Source organism: Rissa tridactyla, chromosome 3 (genome assembly GCF_028500815.1).
Source record: "Rissa tridactyla isolate bRisTri1 chromosome 3, bRisTri1.patW.cur.20221130, whole genome shotgun sequence".
Lineage (NCBI taxonomy): Eukaryota > Metazoa > Chordata > Aves > Charadriiformes > Laridae > Rissa > Rissa tridactyla.
Genome location: NC_071468.1, coordinates 35,700,495 through 35,726,656, shown reverse-complemented (window position 1 = coordinate 35,726,656; position 26,162 = coordinate 35,700,495). Strand labels below are relative to the sequence as shown.

The 26,162-nt window shown below is 39.8% G+C and overlaps 1 protein-coding gene across 1 annotated transcript in view; it reads left to right on the top strand.

Moving 5' to 3' along the window:
* Positions 1-3,226: 3,226 nt before the first annotated feature.
* RASGRP3 (RAS guanyl releasing protein 3) overlaps positions 3,227-26,162 on the top strand; it is a 65,302-nt gene continuing 42,366 nt past the window's right edge. The window contains exon 1 of the mRNA XM_054196718.1: positions 3,227-3,419. The gene's annotated coding sequence lies outside the window, so the exon portion shown is untranslated. The remainder of the gene's footprint in view (positions 3,420-26,162) is intronic.

Genomic DNA, 26,162 nt, shown 5'->3' with positions numbered 1-26,162 from the left:
ATTTGAATACCATTGTTACCCTTCTAATTGTGAAAAGCCAGATGCAGAGCTAGAACTAAGTCAGTAATCAGCACTAGGGGGGAAACCATATCAATGCATCTAGACTCGTGTTTTGTGGCTTATTGGTAGAAATCGAAATTATTTGTGCGAATCCCCTTTGAGGTATCCAGCAAAAAGCAGTGGTTTTGTCATGCTGCTATGGGATAGCTCAGTCTACGTTTTCTGTGGTGAAGAATTCACAATTCTCTTTACATGAACAAGCTGACTTTGTGCACAGGAACTCACTGGAAAGAGTGAGTTTGCTTACATCCGTAACACATGCACACATGCATGTATTTTCCGGGCACAGCATGTAAATGAACCATGAAGACAAGATGCTTTGGATTCCAGGGGACCAAAAACATCTCCACGAGTTCTGGGCACCACAGTGTTACTCTGCATCTGCTCATGCAGCCATTGTTTGTCCTAGAGGCTAATGCATAAAAAAGGTGAGTAAACATGGGGCTGTCAGAGAAAATACATCTCTTCTGCTTTGACTCAGAAAAATTTAACTGCACCTTACAAGCATCTGCCTTAAGCAACTCTTTCTCACCCTACTTGTAAGCTCTCTTGTGGCTCCACCAGCTACTTCCTCGACCCCCAAAAGAAACTCTGAAGTGGAAACTCTGAAGACTTCGCTCAAGACAGACTCTCCTCAAGACTGCAAGGGTAAAGTGGGAGTGAAAAAGTTTGCACACTGGGGGAGAATTTCTTCCAGTGTGCAAAGTTGGAATGACAGAGAAATCTTGCTTTAACTTTGCATTCTGATTTTAATATTTGGAGCTGTTTTGAATGACACTGAGAAAAGATGTGCGTGTATCTACCAGCAAAATCAGTGCAAGCAGAATCCTGCAATTGGGCTTGACTGGCACCGTGCTGATACAAGGCAAGCAGCTCTTCAAGACTAAGCCTCTCCAGGGCTCTGGCAGTGCTTGGTGCTAGCTGCACCACAGTGCACAGAGAATGTGTGATGCAAATACAAGTCTAACCACTAGCAACTCACTGAGCAGATTTAAGATTTAAACTAAACTACATTTGAATAAAGGTATGCACAAGTGAAATACTGCTAAGCAGCTTTGCATTTCAGTGCTGTTATATTATGGAGATCAACTTTGCAGAAACAGGGCTAGTCAGGCCTATTCCAAAGCTATTCCATAATAATGAATTCAATCAACTTTTACACATTGCGAGTCCTTTCAGACTTGGTCTAAGGTCTGAAAAAGCCAGAAAGACTGCAGCTTGCCTTCAGTCATCTCCACGACAGAATCTTCTCAGCTAAAACTGGTTCCATGCTTCAGCTGAAGTCAGCATTTGATCCACTCTTCACTACAAAGAGTTACAGTCCTCTCTGTCAGATTTGTAGTGCGTGATCTGCAAAGATCAACATCTTTCTAAGACTTAAACCCATCTGCTAATTACCAACATTAATGCAAGAAAAAATATCATAAATATAGTAACTTTCAGGTCCTTCTATAAATTAAATTATTGATTTTGAGAGGAGTTTCGCCTGGAGCATTCCATTTTGGTTGAACTTTATAAAAAAGTTCTTTCAACGAAAACCTTGGTCTTGAGTTATTGTTAATTTTCAAGAAATCAACAAAAATTTTTATTCACCACCACTTATATGTCTCTCAGTTTTTTCATAAACAATCACGTTCTTGTTATATGAAACAGGATCTTTGCAAAGTTCTCAACAAGGCAGGCACTTTCCTGAAGATGCTCTTCATTTTTACATAAACTGCTCTGACATCATCTAGTCTATCCAAAGCTAAAACAGATTTGCTAATTCACACATAAAACACCATACCAGCTAACAGTCATGATCATTGCCTACATAATATGACTGAAACAAAAGGTTTAACATTTTCCAAATTTCTCAAATGCCACAGGTCCTTAACTCCCACCACTGTCAGCAGGACTTGTATATGTATATTTCACGTACAATTCTTAAACAGAAGAAAAATTACTTGTCCACATAGTAACATTTATCCTTTACTTCTCTACCTTCCTGCTAAAATAATCACCAATCCCAAACCATGCATTATAGTCTTACCTATCTTCAATAAGCACACTGCTATTCTAACATGAAACTACCACTGTAAAGACCAGCAGGAAGCTTTTTTACAGCAACTTACCTAGTTTGTATAAATTGAAGAAAAGGCATGTACCTCAGACAGCAGAAAAGTGGGAGTAGGGAGAAGAGATAAAGAGCCAGGTAAGTACAGTACTGTATTACTAACTTAATTGAGTATAATGTGAAAATGGTTAATACTTTTTTTAAGCTTGACAGGGCCTCGGAAGCTTGCTGTGTATTTTTAAAACCACTAAGCTGAAGATAATTAAAATTGGAAAGCTTCTGATCAAAAAAACTGACCCAAAGCCCATCAAAATAATTCTTCATCTCAAATTAATTCATAAAACATATTTGAGGATTTTAACATAGTTGCTCTTCAAGACCTGCACAGTCGTCCTCATTGAATACATGCACAACAATTCTGCAAATTCTGCATATAAATACACTTGGTTTTCTTAAACACTTCCAACCTCTTAGTCTCTGGCTTGAGGCTGCAGGGTGAGTTTCACTGAGGAAGAAAGTACACAGATCAAATGATGATTCACAGACTTTAAACATCATTCTTAAGCATGAAAGATCTGCACCTCCTATAACACATATTTTGCCATCCTAAAACATGTTGGCCATCTTTGTCCTCTTTTCTAAGCCAAAGAAAAATCTTTGTTCCAACTCTCCAGTAGCAAACAATTTCAAAAATTTAATCAAAATTAAATACTTAAGGGAAGTGATAATTAATTACTCAAGAGACTAAAGTCAAAAGGCCTAGTGCTACTGTGTCTCCTCATTTTTTTGTAAAGTACAGAAGATGACAGCCTAGCATGTTTTTGAACAAGTGTTTTCCTCACACAAGAGAACTGTGTCTGCAGAGCAATCTTAATCAAATTCTTTTACTTATATTGGTGGGGGAGGGCAAAAAAACTAAGATCTTTCCTTTGTTTAAATGCATTTCCTGCCTTCCTTACTGCTATAGACTGTGTTGTGGCAGGCCTATTTATAGTCCAAAGAAAGGAAAAAGCACCACTGGAGGCAGGAAAACTAAGTTGGGAAAGAATAGAAGGAAGTGTGGCTGCCATTTAGCCAAACAATCTAGAACTAATTGAGCTCAAAAGAGCCCCAGCCTCAGTCAAGCTGCTGGGAGTGAACAGAGCACAATCCTGCTTCTCTCTCCAGGGCCCTACCAGGGCTGCTGAGCATGGGAGTCATGTACAGGACACTGTCGGGCAGCAAATAACCTCAGCATCTCAACACCGTGACAACTCTTTAAAAAAGAGGAGTGTGCTGAAAGTTAGATACCTATCAAATTAAGGTAAGTGTCTCCTTCTGGCATTTCTGCTTGATGCATTCTCTGTTTTCAGATGTGTCCAGATTGGTAAATGAAAACAGAATGAGCTTTGGAGAAGGAACTGTATCTGATTTTTAGATAAAGGTTTGGCAGGATGCCTGATTTTAGATAAAGAAATCTGAATTCAATTACAGATACTTCAGAACTTTCCTTAAGTAAAAGAAGCCTTTGCCATATATCCATCAGATAACTTTGCTGTTTTCCTCACCTGTGTCATGTTCATCTTATAATTTGCGATTAAGTACTAGAGAAATGTCAATGGTAACTATATGCCCAAAGAAAAATAATGAAGCCAACTCTGCATTAGGTTAAATATATAGATTTAGAGACAGAGAGAGGGAGGGAGAATTTATTATGGCAGGTAATTTGTGTGTATGTGCATAAAAATATACTCTATACCGACATGTATTATTCATTGTGGTTTTGCATTGCAATACCACATAGTTGCCATTCTGAGGTCTAATTTAAACTGACAGTAGAATGTGAGTGGAAATTTTTAATCTGCTTATTTTCAGATACTATACACAGAGTTATACTATTATGACTGCATGTGTAAAAAGCTCCATTTTAAGACATATCAGTGTACAGACACTATTAATTCATTGAATTAACAGCAATAAGACAAACTTTTAAAAAGGAAAAATGAAGTTATTTTAAGATTGTGTTTGATTTCTTCGATTTCCAACATGTATGTTGCTCTTCTAACAAAGGAAATGCTGTTGTGATTTGAAGGCAGGAGACTAGAAGCTGTAGAATACTAGATTCAGGATTTCATCCTGTAATTTTCATCTTTTTTGAACCACCTATGAGAATAACCTTTGTATTAGTCTCACTTGCATTAAGACATTGCCTTTATGCATATGCCATTCAGATTATTCATTTGTTATTCCGCTGTTGCTTAGGATTAGTAGTTTATTGTAAAAAGTTGCTGGTGAGTAAAAAGGAAGTGTGATGTGTTGTTATTCTACTGTATCCCCATAGGATCCTATTATGTTTAGAGTCTGTTATTGTGAAGATAGCAAGGCAGGATGTCATCCATGTAGGTGAAAAGCTGTGATAGGATAATTGTAAACAGCAGCAGTCAGATGAAAATCTGATCCACGGAGGTGCCAAGCACAATTCCAATGAAGCAGATGTTAGTCAATGCTTATAGAGGGATTAGGCTTTTCTTTGTCTGATTTCAAAGTACTCAGTTATTTACAGTAATTCTCATTTCCAAGAGGTTATAAGCCTGGTCTTGTGAAGAATAAAACACTTGTAATGGGAGTAAAAATAGAAGCCTGTACAGATACTTGCAAGAAAAAGCTCTTTAAGACTGCAATTTGAGTAACTAGCATAGCGTGATCTCATTCAGGTAACGTTCCTTGCTTTCAATTTCAGTAACTGATTCCCGTGCACGAAGACTGAGCAGAAACAAAAAGAGGGGTCTAACTGTAAAAAATATAAGATTAAACTCTGTAACCACCGTTACACCAGATAAGCCTTTGTAAAACTCATAGGATGGAGGGAATGAATGGAGGCAAAACTGCGGCTAAATACCCAAGCAAAGCATTGAAATTTCTGCGGTTAAACAAATGCAATCGTTTCCATGAGATGTCAGTTGCACAGCTATTGCAATACAACTGAACAGCAAACACTGGATCATTCAGATTTATTCAGGTCTGCAACACTCACCACAACATTATTTGAAGCTCAGTATCACTGCATGAATGTAGAAAAATAGAGACCATTGCTTAGCTGTAAGAAGATATTTGCAAATCAGCCATAGTTACAATGTAATTGTACTGGAGGAGGTGATAAAATAACATACTGATGCACTTTCGCATTTATTTCTGGAAAAGATATTATAGATGGCTCTTAGAATTGTGTAATTAATACTCTTAATAAATTCATTTCCTTAATGATGAATTAACAGAACAAATTCTGATGAGAAGCACGGACACAAACCCACTGAAGCCAAGAGAGTTGCTCATGCCACTGAGAACAGAGTTTTTTGTTCTGAAGGACAACGTATTCCACTCAACTAGTTCCTGTTTCTTACAGTATGCTGTATAGGGAACATGACAGTAGCTCAAAGCTACCCTACTCTTTCTTCAATCCCTTCTCCCATTTTAGCATCTAGGACAGGCTCAAAGCAACTCAGAATCGGGGAAAATGTGTCAGCAGTATGGCTAGCGCTGCTCAAAACATACTATGCTGTTTCCAAAAATGTCAGATTGTCTCACAAAAAACCTGGTTTAGAATTTACTGTTAGGTTTTCTGTCTCCGAGAACTTATGGCCATAGTTTTCAAGCTTGCCTCTGTATCTGCAAGAGTTAGTAACTGTAGTTTAAAAAACAGAAAACTGCCTTACATAGTCACATAATCACAGAAGTAGCAGTTTTAGGGGAAAAAAAACCCAACATATAAAAAGATTTGTTTCAAAACTGCAAGAGTCCATAAGTTCATGACTTCAAAGTTTGCAAACTGAGAGTTTTGTCCTTAAGATACAATCATTCCAGAAGGCCTTAGAATGAAATTTACACCCTTGCACCTTACAAAATCTTACTACCTGCTAGGGTCTAACCACTCTGCAGGAGATTCTTTGTATATAAACACTTTTGAGTGTTCACAAGTACTAACAGGGTTGCAATTATTAAGACTCCAAGCTAAAAATTAAATAGGATAACTTGATATAGCAGAAAGAAGCAGAGGTTCACATGCCTCCTACCCTGACATTATTTTGCCAGGAGACATAAAGAAATCTAGGGCTGTCAAATAAATACTTCAGTCAACTGTCACTACTGTGTGAGCACCATGGGTTTCTAGTTCCAGGAAAGCTGATTGACTTAAAAGAAAAATCACATGACTTAAAAAATAAGGCACTTTGGGTGACAGACAAACCATGCCATGCTTTCATGCAAAGCTAGCTCAAGTTTAGTAGGATTTATTATTCCTCATGCAATTGCTCCAGTCCAAGTATCTTAATTTCTCCCTAACCCCCTATTCCACTATACCAGATACTCTCACAAGGGAGCTTTGTGCTCCAAGTCACAGTCAAGCCCACTAACATTAAAAAGCAGACTTAGAAGTACCAGTGTGTCTACTTGGGGCAGTCAAAGCAAGATTTTTTGAGAACACATGTACAGTCTACAGTAGTCTCACTCAAAAAGCAGAACTGGGGGAGAGGGAACATAAAAAGAAACCCAGCTAAAACACACTATCAAAGTTCAGAATCGGACAGCATCAAAATCTGTCAAAAACTCTGCTTCTACAAAAAGAAGTAGGCTGCTCAACACTTACAACAGAAATGTCAGTGCTAAAAAATAATTTCTTTGATAATGTCTAAAAAACCCAGCTTATAACTTTGTGCTGAATAACATCCTGACTAGTACAAATGTTTATACAGGTGCTTAAATTTAAGCATATGAGAAGTCCCATTGATTTCAGGCAAAATTATTTCAACAGGCTGATAAAATTTAAAGCCAGACAGAGTCATTAGATCATCTAGTCTGACTTCAAACACAGCATGCTAATTTTACCATTCCTCTTGTCCAAAACCCAAAAGCTTGCCTGCTTACAACAGAACATATGGATATAGTATGTTCAGGATAAAAGTTTAAGGGGAAGATCATGATGTTCTACATGCATGAGTAGCAACTCACTACAGTGAGAACTGTTCAAGCTGACACAAATCCCTTAGCTCAAACAGGAATTAAATGTTGCACAGGCTTTGTACCAGCTTACTACACGAGGGTGAAGGTCAATGTCTGTATGGAAGAGAGACTGTTTCTCCCAGAAGTCTATGGGCTATCAGAAAAACCCATTAACTTTACTTTGGTTGCTTTCCCACTCTTCTAGTGGACTAGATAAGTACTGTTGCATAAGCAAGGGTGAATGAAAAAGCTGCTTTACAAGTTAATCTTCATGCCAAAGTTCAGCTGTATCTTTTGCCTTCAGTTCTCTCATTTCCCACAGACCTTGTGCAAATTGTGGTACAAAACAAGGAGCCACCGTTCAGAAGCAGATGAGACATAGAAGAGTTAACCAAATGGGGACATACAACAAAAATGAAATCGTCAAATCTCTTATCATCACTTGAACACATAGGCAGTTTAAAAAGACTTATTATTTGAACAGAAGACAAAAGAAAAAGTGGGAGACCTGACCTGAGGCCTCCTTTACAAGGATCTGCTTGACCTTCCTCCCTGTCATGGCTAGTAACAGTGGTTTTATATTACATGAACACACAACAGTACTGTGGAAGGAAACAGCATACGGTCATAACAAAACACAAAGGGAGGGGGAACAAGAAAGACTGTCTTGGAGTACAAGTCCACCTTGCCCACAATTCATATTCTGTTCCCAGGATTCAAAGATTCCTTTGACTACAAAGGATCTCCCACATTGCAGCAGAACAGAGGAGCTGTAACGCACAGCCTCCAGGGCTTCTTTGAAAACACAGCTGGGGAAATGGGATGGCCCATCCTTTATGCAACTAAGAGCCTAAAGCTGATAAGCATCCCAAGTGACAGTATTCACAGAACACCTAGAACAAAGTAAAACTCCACTATATGACATAATATTACCAATGCTTGTTCATAGCAAAATTTAATCAAAAATACAATAGGACACACTGGCTAAAGACTCCTCCAAGGAGCCTGCAAGTTCAATAACCATGCGGGCATCTTCATGTCTTGGGTTAGCACAAAAAAGACACATTGGCTTTGAGAGTATTCTTGTCTTTATCTTCTTCCTATTTCCACTGAGTTTCAGGGTTGGCAGTCTTCTTGTTACTTAGCACAGTACTTCCTGGAAAGCAGAGAGGTACTTTAGGGGAAGGAGAAACCTGTCCAAACTCTTGACAACACGGGAAAATGGCAAGCACACAAGCATGTTTCAGTCCTCAGCTCTTCTGTAAACTCATTTCAGCAATTTGCTCTTATATCTGCACTGGATATCATCTCTGAAATGACCCTCCTCAGCCACCTTTTTAGTAATGGTTGCAGACCAGTTTATTGCAGTGGTTCCCAAACAGAGTGCGTGGGTGCAAGCAACTGCACAATGCAAAATATAGCCCTGCTGTAATAGTTCTATCATGCAGGATCATACACCTCCAGAAATATGGAAATGCAAATTGGCCCATCTGTTGCCAGTATTGTAAAGAAGTTATGCCACTTGGTCAAGATAGCACAAAGGTAGTAAACAGACAGAGCAGTGATGGTACGATACAATGCAGTGTGAGTAGTCTACTCTACCAACACAATTCAACCATATGCACAACTCAATCTGGGGGGAATTTAATGTTTTGTCAAGCTAACAGGTCTGGCATTGTCCCAATTAATTCATGATAGTTTACATTATGAAGCTGTAGGTTATTTTAGTTAGAGAAAACAAAAATTAACGTGTACCAGCTTCTCCGTTTAGATAGCTCAGCATTCTTAGAAACCTTTATATCCTAACATATTTTATTTTTCCAACACAATACCATAAAGTGTTTTATTGCTATTTTGAATTATTACCGTACCACAATTATCTTGGGAGGCTGGAGACAAAGATACATCTTCAAAGATCAGCTGACTCATTATTAAAGGGAAAGGAAAACTGAAATCGCATTCAATCTCAACTGAATCACAAAGTATTCTTTATAATTTCAGAAATGGGAAGAGGCAAGGGAGGAGAGTGGACTAATACTGAATTCTTCCAAGCTGCTTGACCTTCCTCCCTGTCATGGCTAGTCTCTTCTTTCTCTCTTAAAACAAGGAACCTCCATACTGCCTTCACATAATGCTGTGGTTTTATACTGCAACACAGCCTATATGGAATTCTGGACACAGCACATCATCCTATTATAGCTCTATTCTATTCATTCACATCTATTTTACTAAAGTAGGAGGGTAACTAACTGTCTTAAGCAATAATTAAAAGCAGAAATAAGATAAAAATGCAGGATAGTGTCCTCATACTATTAAGAAACATGAAACTGGAACATTAGCAGCAGAGAAAGGTCCAGATTCAAACAAGTGTAATAAATCCAGCAGAGTTATGTATACAGAGACCTTGGCCCCAAGGTGCTCTGGTATACAAAAATATGAACTGTTGTGGCTATAATAAGCAAATGTCCTCAGAACTAATGAGCATGGAAGCAAAGGTACTTGTCTTTGCACTGGGTACTTCATAGAGTACATAAAAGGCACAAATGGATCCAAATTCAGGCATCTCACAGTAAGTTTGGAAGCATGGACCACAAGATGTTTGCATGCAACGCAACAGATAGGTTGCTGGATAACTTAGTCCGACTGATAAACATGTTGTGTATTGGACTTAGCAGAGACCTTGCCTGCCAGGTTAGGCATTTGTGATCCATGCCTCATTTTATAGTGCAAGCACAAGCTTAACGTGCTAGTGTTTACAAGGGAGTGCTGCATTATTTTTTAATATTTTGACAGAAACTGTAAAAAATGTTCAGTTTTTTCCTAGGGAGAAGAAGGAAACAGGCTTGGTTTTTTTCTCTTTTCTGGGTCTGTTACTAGACTCTATTGCTTCCGCTTTTGTAAAGTCAGTGCAAATGGAATATGTCAAGCTGCAAGATGGGATGCATTGCTTCAGGTTGATACTCAGTACCAGCTAGTGCTGCCTCACTGACAAGAGACTTACTTACTGAACCAAAAACCACTGTGACATCAGTGGTGGCAACATGTACGTCAAAATTAACAAAACAGAAAAAACATTTTTCACTACTTATGTATAATGCAAAATTGGCAGAATAACATTCTCTCTGACATACGTTTTGAGTGAAAAGCATACTCAGAGGTGATTTATACAAGACAAAGCTGGAAGTAGTTGAACCTACAATAGGAGAGATAATTAAAATACACAAGTCCCAGAAAGCCACTTTCTGTGAAACAGAAATAAATGCATTATAAAACATATGTTTATTGACTTGAAAACTTTTTGTCCAACTATCATTCCATTTCATGTCTGAGAGAGAATGTAATGAAGAACTCTGAAAAAAGTGGTGATGTCATACTCTTGTTCACTTGTACTCATTTGCATCAATTGTGGAAAAAAAACATTTTTAAATGGTAAAGGAACTGCTGATTAACTCAAACTTACCAGATGCAGAAAAGACAACAAAAACTGAGAGCTGCTGTACATTCAACATTGCAGCAATGCCCCATCCTTGTTCAGCAGGTCATCCACAACAAGGGTGGCTGGAGAAACCTAGAAAAAAAAAGATCTCTTCTAAATGCTCAAGTTTGTTTAGAAATCCTCAACTTCAGCACAATAAAGGTAGTATTGGAAAAAATACCCTTTATGACATATTTGTTTTTATGCTTAGTAGTGCTACTGCATCTATGTCTAGAATTACAGGGACACACTCCTCAAGCTCTGTTTCTGAAATGAGCATATCCACCTTTTGGAATGTAGCTATTCAATTTAGTTGGTAATAAGACAGTGAAGAGCTTTTGTTGCTTTGTTTTTTGGGTTTTTTAAACAATCATGAATATATTGTGATTGCTACAGAAGAAGTCCTTAGCACCTGCTTTGACTGCATGGCACAATTTCACCCTTAGCAAAGGCAATGCCACTACCCTTTAGCATTCACAGTGTACAACAACTTATATTTGTCAGTCCATCTGTGCACTTCAAAGATTACAAGATAAAATCTCTCATTTGTTTCTGAAAGAAAAAAAAAATCCTCCTACAAATTCTTTCTAAAAGAAACAAATTCCATTTCATTAACTGACAATGTGAGAAATACATAAACATTCATCTATCAGTTGCTTTGGATCAGCTATTTCATGAACTCCTGCTGCCTTTGTAAAAATGGAAGTCACAGTATTGAAGGAGAAGCATCATGGATAAACTCACAAGCAGCATGCAATCTTGTCATCAAACAAACAAGAATTTATTAAACAAGAAAAAGTTGCTGAAAGCCCTGAGAAACTTGAAACTGAAATGCCTCATGCTGCATTGGTCACTTGGTGCTTTTCATGACTTAAGGAATTCCTCATCCTGGTCTCCTGACTGAACATCAGGAGATGTTTTTGATGCGGTTCCATGTTTTAAGATGATACACTGGATAAAAGACAAATTTATTGGCTCACCCACACATCACCTAAAATAATTAAATAATACTGAGGATGATGAGAGTCTTAATATTACTTTTAATAAAACCCTCTTTGTACCACAGCCTCGTCACTGGAACCGCCAGTTACTGCTCAATTTACACTGCAAGGTTTTGACAAGGTGTTTCCACTTACAAACATGTCCTGCAACAAGACTAATACAAAACCAAGAATTAGGACCTCTCTCTGTGAAACAAAACCAAGTAAAATGAACTGGAAATAAAAAACATTGTAGTCTTACAATAAGGAAATAACATAATAATAGTAACTATTTTAATGATTAAAATTTCTTACATATGTTGATATAAGGAAGGAACTATAAATTGCCAGCTTCACTGTGAATAATGTAGGCCTTGGGAGGGAGGGAATAAGGGAAGAAGAGAGTTGGTTTTGTGGATTTGTTTTTTGTTTGAGTAGGTTTGAGGTTTTCATTCACCCCATTAGTCATTGTCATTCCTTTTCTAAATCTGAGGACCAAAGGTACAGAAAAATTAAGACTATTCCTTAATAGTCTTAATTAAGGAATTAGGAATAAGGAAATAGTCCTAATTAAGGAATCCTTAATTAAGGATTCTAGGGATTAGAATCCCTAGAATCTAGTATCTCCCTATACTTCTTCAGAGAAAACATTACATGAGTTAAGGCACAATTACCATTAATTTACAGCTGTGAGTGCACAGCATTTCCACAAACCAGAGCACAGATTCCAAGCTGGACATCAAGAGGAAAAAAGGAAAAGGAGAGGGAGCCACTAGTAATGTACATGAGTGAAAAGGCTGCCTTAAGTGATTTGGTCATGCTGTTCCCACCACTCTTATATAACCCACCCTTATCGTCAAACTTCATCGTTCCACCTCCCTTCTCTACTTCCTGGATCCTCTCTCCTTTACTCTTACACACCTGCACTTCACAGTTGGACTAGATGATGGCCCTTTCCAACTGAAATTATGCTATTCTATTCCATTCTATTCCATTCCATTCCATTCCTATCCACCTGTTTTGCACCTTCACTGCACTTCCCTCCTCCTAACTCCGGTAACCCCTTCTCCATATTCCCCTCTGTTCCAGGCATACTGCAGACAAAGCACTTAGGAGAAAACTAAGAACCATTCAAAAGTGGTGGGAAGATGGATGGGAGGATGGGTAGGAGCCCCTTTGGAATATGGCACGAGAAGCACTGAGGGCATGGGCCTTTGGCAGAGCGGCTTAATCCCCAGAGAATTCAGCAGCCACAGTAACAAACACCCAAATCTCTACTGAGCAAGTGAAAACATTAGTCAGAAGCTGAATGTTTACTAGGTCATCAAAAAAATGTCCCACTGCCTGCCATGAGGCAATCGATCTGTCAGAGCCTAGAAGTGTTACTGTTTTTCAATGCCACACCTGGAAGAAATGTTTAACAGAGCACAGCAACTTTTTCCCTCCATTATTTCTGAGAATGGAATTATCAGATATTTTAGCTTAATTCATGAACTCCAAATTTCAGGCAGGTACACCATATCAAATTTCAGTTTAAATCACTATATTCTCATATACTTAAAATCACTCAAAATCATTTTTTTTCCAAGGGAAAGCAACCAGCAACCTTAACTCTAGGCATCGCTATGGCCTCCCCCTACGACGTGTAATTGCTGATATAAAGGACTGACTGATTTCAAGGGTCATACCTAAGGATGACCTAATTTGATGATACCTTATCTTCTCATCTCTTGCTTTCTTAACCATAACAAGACTATTGGGTGTACCCTTAGGTGTGAAAGGGGAGGTACACAGTGCATTTGCAGTACTCCTGTGCCCCCTAGAGCATTATATTTAAGAACCTGGAATTGACTTAGATTGCTAGAAACTTAACATAGCCTATAGATGTTTAAAAACTGATTTAAAGTAATGTAAGGTTCAAAGGCTTATATAAAATATTTTCAGCAAAATTTCCTTTCCATTATGTCCTTCAGGCGCCCTTTAGCTGGCAGCTTAGTGTAAGAGCTGTTGGAGTATTTATAGCAGACTTTTTAATCGCACTTAGGTATTTATAAAACATCCTGTCTAGTGAAGGCTTCCATGGTCTGCTTTCATTCACTTCTGCTGATAGTGAAAGCTATATAATATCTGAGGCAGTGAGGTAGACCAGCTATTAGTTATGGAATCCTCATTTTCTAAAAGGCTGCAGTCAAATCATAATGCAACCATTTAGGAAACAAATGTAGCAACACAGACTTGCAGGTAGGGTAACCTGACATTTATGTCCACTGAGAATCTTACCTCCTGTTATGTGAACTCCAGAAGAACACATTAACAGAAAAAGACTTTCAGGCAACCCACAAAACAGCTGTCCATAATCGCCATATTCAGAAAATAACTCTATATTCCAAAATTTTGTACAGTATCAAAGCACTGATACAAAGATAAGCTCTTTATCAGTGATCAATTTATAAATGAATGCACCTACAGTTTATTAAATGACACATAAGCAAGACATAGCCAAGTATGTCTCAAAAGATAAGAGAAACAATAGTTTAAAACAAGCCATGAAACAATGACTCTCCTACAGTAAGGAGAGGCTCTGGATCCCTTTATCAGCATCAATAAAAGCAAACAACTTCCTGATGTCAAACTGAACCAAAATGGGCAACTGTTCCATTCCTTAGTTCTTTGCGACTTTTCTGAAAGCTATCCATACTATTTGACATTAAAATTTTAACCTTACATGGAACAACGCGTATCACAATTCAGTGCTAACTGTACTCTTTTTTTGTTGTTTCTGTTCAGTATTTCTTATAGCATGCCTGAGAAATCTATGTTCATTTCTTTGTTCTTATTTGAGGCATCAGCATCCACAGAGAAAAACGTAACCTTTTCAATCCTGTCTCGAGTTCGTTTTCTCAACAGAAAGAGAAGATATACTGTTGTGTAACAAACAGCAAAACTTTTGTCATCCAGAAGATGCCATCTGATGGATATAAGAACACAACATTATATTCATTGTGTCTGCATTGGCTACCTGATCTTTTTTGTGTGCTGGTATTTCTTAACAAAAGGAAAGAACAGGAAAAAAAGAAACCCTTCACAAAATTTTTGAGACTTTTATTTTCAGGAATTGTACCCAAATTATTTCTCTGTTCTGTTTCATGACTTAAGTCTGTCTGTTTAGCATGAGGAACTGATAAACTTTTTTCTGCATAAACCGCAATCAGTTTATGGCATTTTTTCCTGACCCATAAATAATCATTTATTTGTCTACTCATTTCAGAAAGTACAAACGCTTCTTTTCTTTTTAGGGAGTGCATCCCAAGTTGTTTGTGGAATACTGCCATTCAGTCATTATCATCAAATTATTCCTATGTGGAACATGACTGCCAAATAAAAATAGGCAGCTATTCAGTGCAGAGTGATGACTCTGTTCTGTGTGCTATTTCAAATGGCCCAGGTACTACCAGTATTTAATCAATGATATCAAAGTAAAAGAGTGCGATTGATATTGCATAATCAGAGAAATGAACAAAGTAATATTAATGGCATCTGTGGTAGACTCTTGTCGAACACATTTCAATCATGGTTTCTTCAGTATCAGCAGGGAGTGATTTTGTAACAAAGTTTGTAAAGAAATGTAGGATTTAACGCTGCAAATAAAGTTCTGTTACCCTTGATCTCAAATGAAAATGCCTTTTAGAGGAAACAAAATGGCATTTATCAAAGATAACTCATTTGGTCAATGGGCCATGCCCAAAGCATAGAGAGTGCTTTCTTCTTTCTCTGCAGGAGACCTTGTATTTTACACCCAGCTCTATGAGCACGCACCTGTGGCTAGGGTCTGCAGGAGCTTCTAACTCAGTTCTGCAGGAGCAGCTCTCAGCCCTTCTTTGAAATTATCATCCCGCCAGTGCCCTAAACTTAAATGAACTCATTCCTCATGGGCCTATTTCCCATTTTTAAATTAATAGTTTTTACAATCTCCTCTACTCCTCTTTTAAAGCCTCCTCAGCAGCTCAGAAGGCCCCAGGGTCACAGAGCCCCGTGCACAGGGACGCTCTCTTTAAAGGCCCGATGAAAGTTCCCAAGGAAGCTTGGGGAGGCCTCCTCAACTCAGCGTCCCAGGACGGGCAAGAGGAGCCACTTGTTGACATGTTGCCAAGCCTGACTGCGCACTGAGACAAAATGGTGTGGCAAACATTCGCTGTTTGCCTAGCCGTTAACGTGCTGTTCCAGAAGCATTCCTCCTTGCTCTGCACTTAGCCCGTTTACCAATGCAGAGGAGAGGCCTGGCACCGTAACAACGTTCAAGCGTTTGGAGCACGAACCCGCACCCTAGGCTTCCGAGGTGAGGGGTCTGAGGCGGCTGCAGCAGGGACCTCAGGCCGCTGGGGGCTGCTGTGGGGCCTCCCCGCAGCGCCTCTCGGCCCCATCGCCGGCGGCGAGCGCCGTTGGCAACCCGGGTGACACCCAGGGGCTCCCGTCCCTCGTCGCCTTTCACCCCAGGCGCGCTTGTGCCCTTTGTAATGCCTGGCCGACAGGGCGAACTCCCTGAGAAGCGCGACTGCTGAGGGCGTGGCGGTGGCCCTCCTGTGAGGGTCCTAATGGTCCTAACGGCCCTAACGGCCAGCGGGGCGCGCGCCCGCGGGCTCAGCCCCTGCCGCCGGCGCGGGGAGGGGAGGGAGGCTGCCCGGGGAAAACCAGGGTCGAGCCTCCCCGGCCATAAACTGAAGGAGACTTTTCAACTGATGCTTCCTTCTCGCCTGTTTGTTGTTTACTCGCGTTACCAGGGTGTGGGCGCAGAGGCAGACGGGTACAAAGGAGGCACCAAACCCAGCCCCGTCACCGGGGAAAGGTCGGGGGTTGGGGCCGCCGGCGGACAGGCCCCTCAGCGGGGCTCCGGCACCGGGTACTCCCGGGACACCTTCGCCTCCTAGGGTGCCGGCGAGGCCCTCCGGCAAGCTGGGTAGGCCTGTGTCTGGCTGGGCTGGGAGAGTCCATGTCACGCGTGAGGTGTTTTTTGTTTGTTTTTTTTTTTTTTTTTTTTCCGTGAAAACTTGTCAAGGAAATGCAGCGGGTGCCCTGCGATGGCCAGAAAACGAGGGACCCCCCCCAAAGGCACGGGTAATTAGCACGAGGGTTTCTTCCCTGCTCCAGGCTGTGCTGGCAGCGCTGATGGCTGCATGGTTTTGTAACCATGCGCGAGTTTATATAATATGAAGAGCTGGGTAAGGTCAGAGGAAACAACCTGAGTTACCCTTTTTTTTGCTGCAGCCCTCATCCTCAGTGATTTGCAGGCTTTCATCAGTTCCTGACAAACGTGCCAGATATGCTATTGTAATTTAATAATTTTAACAGGCACCCATCTGAGCAATTCCTTACATTTGTTCAAATCTCAGTTGCAGTACTATTAGTGCAGGTTGTATTTCAGAAAAATGCCCTGTAATGCTCTTTATAATCCAATGAGACTGTGCAATCTTGCAAGATCTGGATTGCTTACCAAACAATAAAATACCACAACCAAACACATGCTATACTGAAGCATAGCAATTGCCTGTGTGTTGTCAGTCTTTTGAATTTAAAGTACCGCCAGAGTTTCAGCACAGTATATCCTATAAGTGGGATGGGAATTTAGCATTTCAGAAAATTATGTTTCACATCTCACCCTCAAAATCCCCTTAACAGTATGCCTTTGTCCTTAAATGCCTAAATAGCTTTAAATATGTAACCAAGCTAAAGGGAATTAGGCACAGAGTCTCAATTGAATTTCAATATCACCCTGGAAAATGCTATCAGAATCTGTTCATTTCCTGACTTCAGTGTTTCTCCTTCATTTGTCCTACATCTGGGAACATGGGGATAAGGATGCTTTTGTTTCCCATTTTTCTCTCTCTGTTTAGACTGATAGTCCCCACCTCAAAAGGGCTGTCACAATCTGACTAGACAATGTCTGGCACAGTGCAGACCCATAATCCGTGCTGTAAAAATGCTGGATACCAAAATTAAAATGATCTCCAGTATTAATAAGGCACTCATCACTCTACGATCCAAAGACAAAAGGTAGTGCTGTTGCCCATTAAGTACAACTAATCCCCAGTTGTTTGCATGACCAAGAGTTGCCTGGTCTTAAAGACGCTATGATCATCACAGCTTATTAAATTGTCCTGTTGCTGATGGTTTGAGTTCCTAAATTTAAACACAGCAAATTGTGAAGTCAGAAACAAACCTGAAGCGATCAACAGGGATATGTTTAACTTTCCATTTGTGCTGCCCCTACAGTCGATTAAGGCTTATCTACTGTTTGGTGTTAGTCATTTGAAAAAAAAAAAAAAAAAGAAGTTATGGAGCACATAGCACCACGTTCCAGTCAAATGCTTTAGCAAAGGCTGCTGTTATGAAAAGGATTTTCTAATAAGGGGAATAAAGATCTTCAGATTCTAACCTCCTGGCACAGCAGTGAGATTTATCAGGAGGGGCATGTGACTAGTTAAGACACACAGCCCCCGGCTTGAAGGAAACAGCTGCTCATTTCATGCTTTAGCACTTGGCAGCTGGACAAGGAAGGGTGATGTTTGTGTTGAATACCTCTGCAGAACCAAGTACAGTAAGTGATTTTCCCTGTTTTTATTTTTTTTTCTAAACTGCCACTTTCGTCCTAGAACTTTCATAAAAACACTTAAGGGTGAGGCGTATTTTTGTCACCTCATTGATAAGCAGTCATTCATGCTCAGAATGCCTATATTTTTCTGACCTGTGATTAACAATAGTTTTGGTTTTGCTCTTGCGGGAACAAGACAGGTATGGTGTTTTGTCCTCATGCTAGCCGGGGAGGGAAAATGGTGCTTATTTACTCGAATGACGGTGTGAAGAGATTGTTTATGATGAATATGTTTTCTTTTCTCTGTAGAGCTAGTCAATAGGTAATGATGCAAGTTGAGTATAGAGAAATTTCAGTCTTCGGCTTAAAGGTACTCATTTAATGAACTGACAGAGGTACTGCCTCAAAATAGTGTGGTCAATCTGAAGAAAGTTGTTGTGACTGCTTACTTTTCGGGAGCGAATGAAGAGATTTTTTGGAAAGAAAAAGGTAGAAGCAGAAAAATACAGGAAGACAGTGGAGATGCAGTGATTAAGAGATAATCGAGTCATTCGGGGTAATAATGCATAATAAGATTGTGAATATTGAAAAAATCCTTCCTAAAAACAGGGAGCGAGTCTCCTAAATATCTCCAGCTTTTTAATTCAATTTATTTTTGGATACTTGCATTTCTTATGTTTTTGCTTTATGAAAGATTGATTTGCCCATGTGATAATTTTTGTCTCTTACGATCTGAAGTTTTGCTTTAAAATGCAAGAATTGGAGTATAGCATATATATAAAGGAACTTTTGATCAATTATTTATATAGAGATGAATTAGGTGTTTTTGAGGAAGACTTAGGAGGAATGGGAGCAAATGAATGGGTGATGGAGCTTCATATGTGATGAGACTGAGGGATGCCAGGTGCTTTGGGGAAGGTTAAAGAGGGGCAGAGGTAGAGAGCAGTGAGGTCCTGTTGAGGAAGGTGTGTATCAAGTCAAAAAACCCCAAATTTCAGAACAGGACCAAGGGTAAACACTGACAGGTTTAGTGAATCATGTGGTCCCTCCTTTAAAGATGGGGAGAATAATCCCGATCCAAAGATTTCTCATGTAAGAAAGAGAAACTTTGTTTATTTCTCCCCAAAGACTTTTATTTTTCTATTAAACTATAGTTTATGGCTTTGACGGTTAGCTGGAAATTTTATAGGAAAGTGTCAATCAGTTTCAATTGTTCACAAAACCAGAAGTCTGCCTGGCTTCCTGCCTGTTCGTGTCTACGAAGGTAGACTGCCTTTGAACCAAGAGCTCGAGTACTATCAGGCTGTGGTTACGCTGCAGCCCTCCCACGCAGATGGCACATGAGGCCACAAATGCAACAGACCTGTGGGGCCCTGAGGTGCCTGGCTTTGCGCTCAGGAGCCCCTGGTCCCCCCAGGAATCTTGGCTGCAGTGGGGACCCTCAGGCCCGTCCAGGTCTCCATCTCACATAGCACAGGGAGAATAACTGGTCCACTGTTGCTTTTTTATTCTGACCCAGAATAGCTCTCTTATTCTTCAGAATTGTAGGAATTTTTCGTTTTTGGGTAAGACTGTGCCACGGGGTGCTCGTTTACAGACACTGTATTTGATGTTTGTGATTAATATTCTCTGGTAAGCAAACTGCCCAGTCAGATGGAAAGGACTGTTGAAGGACCGTGCTTTGAACTTAAGTTAAACCCTAAATCCACCAGAAAATAGGTAGGAGCTCAGACCATTTCTGCTGTACCTTCTTCTTCCCTATCTCTATCCCAACCACTGTGCGAGGATTGGTGCAGAAGACTGATGTAAAGCCACATGGTTCTGCATCAGCTGGATTACAAGCCAGCTATATGTGCCTCTTGTGCAAACACAGGCATCCCTGGGAATAGAGTGCAGTAAAAAAGGGAACTAGCGATGATTGCATGATGAAAATTAGATAACTGCAGTGCTGAGATCTCCTTCAGGTAATATATGTCTGAAAATGCATTGTCACAGTGGTCACTGAATTGTCTCAAAGAAATGTGGTGAGGAGAGCCCCGGTTTGTGCCACTATACTATTGATTATTAAGGTCATATACAATAAAGGATCTGCCAAATTTCAGGAAAACAACCCTACTGAATTTACAGCTTCTGGTCATTACTATTTCTTATTTTGAATGAAATTCAAGACTCATGGATAGACCTCAAAATCCTCTATCTGCAAAATAAAGAAAACTTGATCAACATTACAAGATTCTCAAGGGTGCAGTTGTTTCAATCGTTATCACCAACCCATTTTCCTAGGGATACTTACTGGTAAACACAGACAGTGTACTTAGAGAAATAAGAGTATTGCAGTCTTTAGGCTCTCCTCACTTTATGGCTTTTCTGGTGAATTCCAACTGCAACATCTGTTACTGCAGCACCAGTCACGGGACACCATTGCAGGCACACACTGGTTTTCCACTTGAGCAGGAGACACAACATCTGTACCACCACTCTCTTATATTATTTTATAATATCCTGATCTCACAGAAACACGTGCTCAGCTTTTTGAATATACCCACCTCCATTATGTTTATGTAAGTTGAGGCAGTTTTGCATAGGCATGAAGTACATGAATTAAATTTCAGCATGCTTTCTTTGGGGAAGTGCTCAGCCCTTGCATTTACCATTGACGCATCTCCAGAAAGTCCAATACCTAACGGAAATTGTTCATCCTGGAATTTTTTTCATTACATGGTAGCGGAGATTTGGTAACAGCGTGACCGTTGCTGTCTCTCTGCAGAAGCTCCGTGCATACTGGTATCACTGACAGCCTTGCTGTTAAATCCTTTTCGTTTACTCTGAGGAAGTGATCAGGGCAGCCTTACAGTTCTCTGAATGAGCGTATTTCTGCTCTATAGCAAAACATCTAGCTGAAGAGTAACCGCAGTTTTGCCAGGCCTTCTCTCTAGTTGAAAATGCCATTATACAGAGGAGCCACTCCCAGGATGTGCCTGAATAAAGAGAGGAAACTACTTTTAAAATTACTGAAGGGGTACTTGTGCGGTTTTCTTTTTTTCCTAAGCTGTCTCAGCCTGGCTACAGAACATTTGTATAGGTTCTCTAAACAACTCACACAGAATGTTTTCTTTTAATGTATTTGTGGTATAATCACTTTTCACCACTAAATTTGATAGACATGTTTTCACGTTGACCTTCTCTTTTAAGTCAGGAACACCAATGTCTTTATTCAATGTCTTTGAATAAAAAAGTTGAAACAAATTCTCAAGTCTTCTGATTTTTGCTGTTAAATTGCTTTTCTCTGCATTTTTTTTACTCAATGTGAATAGCCAGTGCAGTAGTACTTTATCATTAATAGGTTTGCTTATGGCTACAACGTATCTAAAAACCACCTGACCAGCAGATTAGAGGCACTGGGACAGGGGAGAACTTTTCTCTTGTGATGAAGGTAAAAGAATATCAGCCACAAGGACTGGCAATATCAACAAAACAGACCTGGTGAGTCCAGTTCGGATACAAAGACTAATCCTGCAAACGCATAGGTGTTTGCCGAGCTGAACTCATGAGTGGTCCCATCAGAAAGTTCAGCTTACCACTAAGTGTGTCTGGGGTCAGGATCAAAGTGTAGGCGTGTGGAAATACCCACATGACTGATGTTTACAGCTCAGCAGAAAATACGATTACCCCTGAGAATTACTCTGTTGTTTTGGTGGCCACCTGCTGTCTCACTTCTCTGAATAACTGCTCCCCTTGCTGCCGTGTCCTCTGACCACATTCAAATAGGTGAAATGGTTTGACTCTCCCTACACTGTACTCTCCCACCTGTGATTTATGCATATTCTCTTTACTAATGATCTGGAGTTTCTCAGGCCAGGGGAGAAGATGTCTCAAGAACCTGCCAGGCATAATAATCTGAGCAAATTTGTGAAACCTGAGCTATTCTTGTTCAGTTACTTTATATATTTAGATCCTGCAAACAGAAAATAACCGTATCATCTTAACACAAGTTTAATATTAGTGATTTGGCAGTATGACTGTTTTGGACTACCATAAAAGTCATACCAAGCTTAATATACTGGTAGCTAATAAATATTGATATTACGTATTGTGTATATCAATACATTTCCATATACAACTCCTTCTGCTACTGTTAAAACTGCCTCTCTTTTCAACCCCTACTGTGGAAACAGATGTTCCACTCGGAGTAGCAGTGGGCTTGTGCGAGAGAGTCTGGAGTGCAGGAAGCGTGTGCAGGAACAGGATCTCCCAGATGAACAGGGATTTTCCATCCTTTTGAAGTATATTTTGCCTGAAACAGGTTGATGGTTTTCAATGTAGAAATCAGTCTTAGGGGCTAGTATTTAAGTAAGCCATACATTATATGGTCAAAAAAAATTGAATGTGACTTATGTTGGGTATATTTGCATGCTTGCTAAACATGTTGATGAGGCTGCCTTTGACACATGACTCAAGGTTGCATATATTCTCATGATGCTATATTCTTTTTCATATTCTCTAAAAAGACGCAACATTTCTCCAGCTTAAGCTCTGGTCTCACCAAATTGAATTTCCTTAATCTGAAATAGCATTATTACAGGTAGGCTTCCATTCATAACCCGTAATTTACTTAGGTCCACCCAATCCATAGTTTTGGTGCTGGTTCATATGGCGTGCTTTGGTAAGTTCTGTTTGTTTTGCAGTGACCCAGTGTTTGAACCCAGAGCTTGTTTGGAAATTTCTGATGTTACTAGTGGAAAGTAGAAAAAAAGACTTCATGCAAATATGTAATTGATTACCAGTGGGGCAAATTACATCAGAAAATCTTTGCTGAACTAGGGCTTGAGTCAACTTACTATCTGGATATATAGGGATTTTTGTCATCCGAATCAGAATAGCCGTGACATTCCAGCCTTATCACACTGTTCATGAAATAGCTTCCTTAAAAGACTAATAATAATCTCCTTTGCTAAAGATGTCTTGCCTACTTTAGCTTGCTTACTCATGCTCTGCTTTACCAAATTCATGAACACATATTTCCTGGAACAGCTGCCACCCTTCCTAAAACTCTTTATTTCCAGGCCCTGCCCTAATGACTGTCTGTATATTTTTATCTTAAGTAGGCATTGGGGCAGGAACTAGAATTCACTTTTTTTTTTTCCCTCTTCTTGAGTGAGTGCTCTTCCCCTTAAATTATACAGTCATGCTCTTGCTTGCTTTCTCCTGCAGGCCAAAGAAACTTCATTATTTCATTTAATATGGAATTTCATTGATGTTTTGGGGCTGGTAAATCTACTCTGTAGTCTCAGCCAAGACAGTGGGAGATTTACAATCCTTCCACTAATGGGAAGAATTGATCCTGTGTCTCATACAGCTTTCAGGACTGTCTTGGATAAAGAGCTTGGGCATCACAGCTGCATCTATCTAGTACAGGAGTGACGTGCTAGGTGTGACCAGAGGATGCTTCACACAGGCAAGGCAGAGGAGTTTCTGGTGTACAGATCCCAAAAGGATTTAGGACTGACCTAAACAGGGAGCTGCTTGGTGTTGCTGACTCTTGGTAGGCTTCTTGAAGCCCACTGTTGGGCATTTGGGGACTTTAATATTGAAAATACGGAAAGAGGGTAAAAGCTCTAGGCAGTCACCTTCTGGGGTGAGGAGGTGAGAAGGAAGAAACCAGGCTGAGAATCATACCCTTGGAGTCAGGTGCTGGAAGTGTAAGGGAGCAAGGATTTCAGTGGTTAATTCTTTTTTCGGATCTAGTTCGCAGCTCACATTGCGGAACCAAAATAAGAGAGGTAGTTTTCAGATTAATATATTTTAAGTAAAAGCTCTTCTGCAATTTGCTTCATGTCTGTGTTTCCAAATCTGCTCCTTTTTGAATTTTTGCACTGATTTAACTATATTGATTCAGAAATTGTTGTAAATTCTGACTTGGGCACAGTTATCTGGTATACTAGTGCTTATAGAAATATAATTCATTCCTATAAATAAGCTTGAAAAGCTGTGAACTGTTTTGAAAGCCTGACTGCAATAGCAGTCAGTCTTTCAATGCCAAATACTGGGGGAGGGAAAACAAGTCCCTAAGCTTCTATCTCAGCTTCTAAATCAAGATCTTCATAACACCTCACACCCTTTAATTTCCTTACCCTTTAATTTTCCTTACTTGACCACTTTTTTCACTTCATATTAGCTTTACCATATAGCCACAAGTTACATTTTTTTTTAGTCGTTATTAGAGTTAAGCAGACTCTTCAAGAAATTCTGATAAGCTCCTTAAATTTGATAAATATATGCTAAAGAGGAAAAAGTTATGAGTTCCCTCTATAAATAGAAAGCAAACAGGCTTGGATAAATTTAATTAGTGTCTTCCAAGTTACTCGTGAGGGCATCAGGTGTTTGGGATGGCCTGAACCAGACACTGCAAAGGCATTGTACTACCAACTAACTGAAGGGGTTCTATCCACACAGCCAGAAAGCTACTTGGGGGAGTATTTGGTTCTCAATTGTCACAGCGACAGCAACTGTTTGTGTTGCTTTTCAAATAATGACAAATCTTTGGCATAGCATCTCTACAAAGTATGCATTTTGGGATTTTCTACAGATCTTACTCTTTTAGGCAGAAAGTACAGGTTGCACTACAAATATATGAGGCTTAGAGTGTTACAGTGTTGTATCTTAAGACGTCAGCATTGCAAACTTAACCAATGGTTTTTGGTAAGGTTTGTTTCTCTGAAGTCCAGTTGTCCTGTTCTGTGGTTGCGGAAGTGGGATATTTGTGTAGCTGCAGTCCCGTGTTAAATATTCTTTCATACAGTAAATATTTAACTACCAAAATAAAATTAGCAAACTAAAGATCAAAGTTACTTGTTTAATGTGTTATTTATTAAGACAGGAGCTGTAAGATGCTTTTCTTCTTTTTCCTTTGAGACAGATTTTTTTATACTGTTCCTTCCCTTTTTTCTAAGTGTCTTGCTGTTCTGTATATTTTTATATATTTTTTTATATATAGCACCTTCTTCAGGTGAGCTTGTGTTTGTGTTTCAAATCTTTTGATGAGATATTTCTGCGTTGCCATTACTCTCTTTTTCAAGATGACATTTAAGTTGTTGTCTACAACCTTTCTATTGTTAGGAAGGTACGTGGTTATTAATAAAACTCACTCCGTTCCAAAAGCTTGAATATAGAAATCAACTGTGGTGATGCTGTTCTCGTATCCTGTACTCTATAGAATTCTTCTTGTGTTGTAAACAGTTTTAGAGGTTTGCTGTGTGTCTTCGTGTGTCTTCATACAGTCGTGCTAACCAGTGTGTGTTTCTTAGTAGACTGCTCAGTAAGGAAAAAAGGTTTAGTCAGCTGACTGACAGTTGCTTTATTACCTCTGAAAAAAAGTACAAAACCTGGTCAGACACATTAGAAAGAGCAAATAAGCTCTTCCCTGCTCTTCTCTAATGGAGGCTTGCTATTTTAAAAACTTCTGAGGTATGTTAAGAAACACTGTATGCCTGTGTTTAGAATATTCTCTTTGCATCATTAAGAAATCTGAAGCTGCCACTTTTTCACCCATCTTCCCAAGGGAAACTCATAGTAAATAACTCGATGTAAGGAACTGCTTTTGTAGTTTGATGTCTGGCATCTGCTGACAGAATTTCACAAAGGAAGATGCTGGATTTCTCCTGACCTCCAGGCTGTGTTTTTATCAGCTTTTTTGCACGCCTGCTTGCCCAGGAGTTGTGAGTCATCGGTGACTTCTGCAGATGCCAAACCGTAGCACTGCACAAGGCAGGCATCCCTGACTCCTGTGAGTGTGCAGTAGACAGCAATTTGCATGAGTTCCTGGGATCACACAGTAGGTCTGCCTACTGTCCTGTGTGTCTGTCAGCGTTTTCTAGCACGCCATTTTAATTTGCATTCTCTCTAAAGAGCAACTGCTCTCAAATGAATGGGAAGCTGCCACCAGGGAGTGAGAAGGGTTACTGGCTATTAACAACTGTTCTGGTCTCTCTCCTTGTCTGGGACCTATTAGCACATCTGTGGGGAAATAGCAAT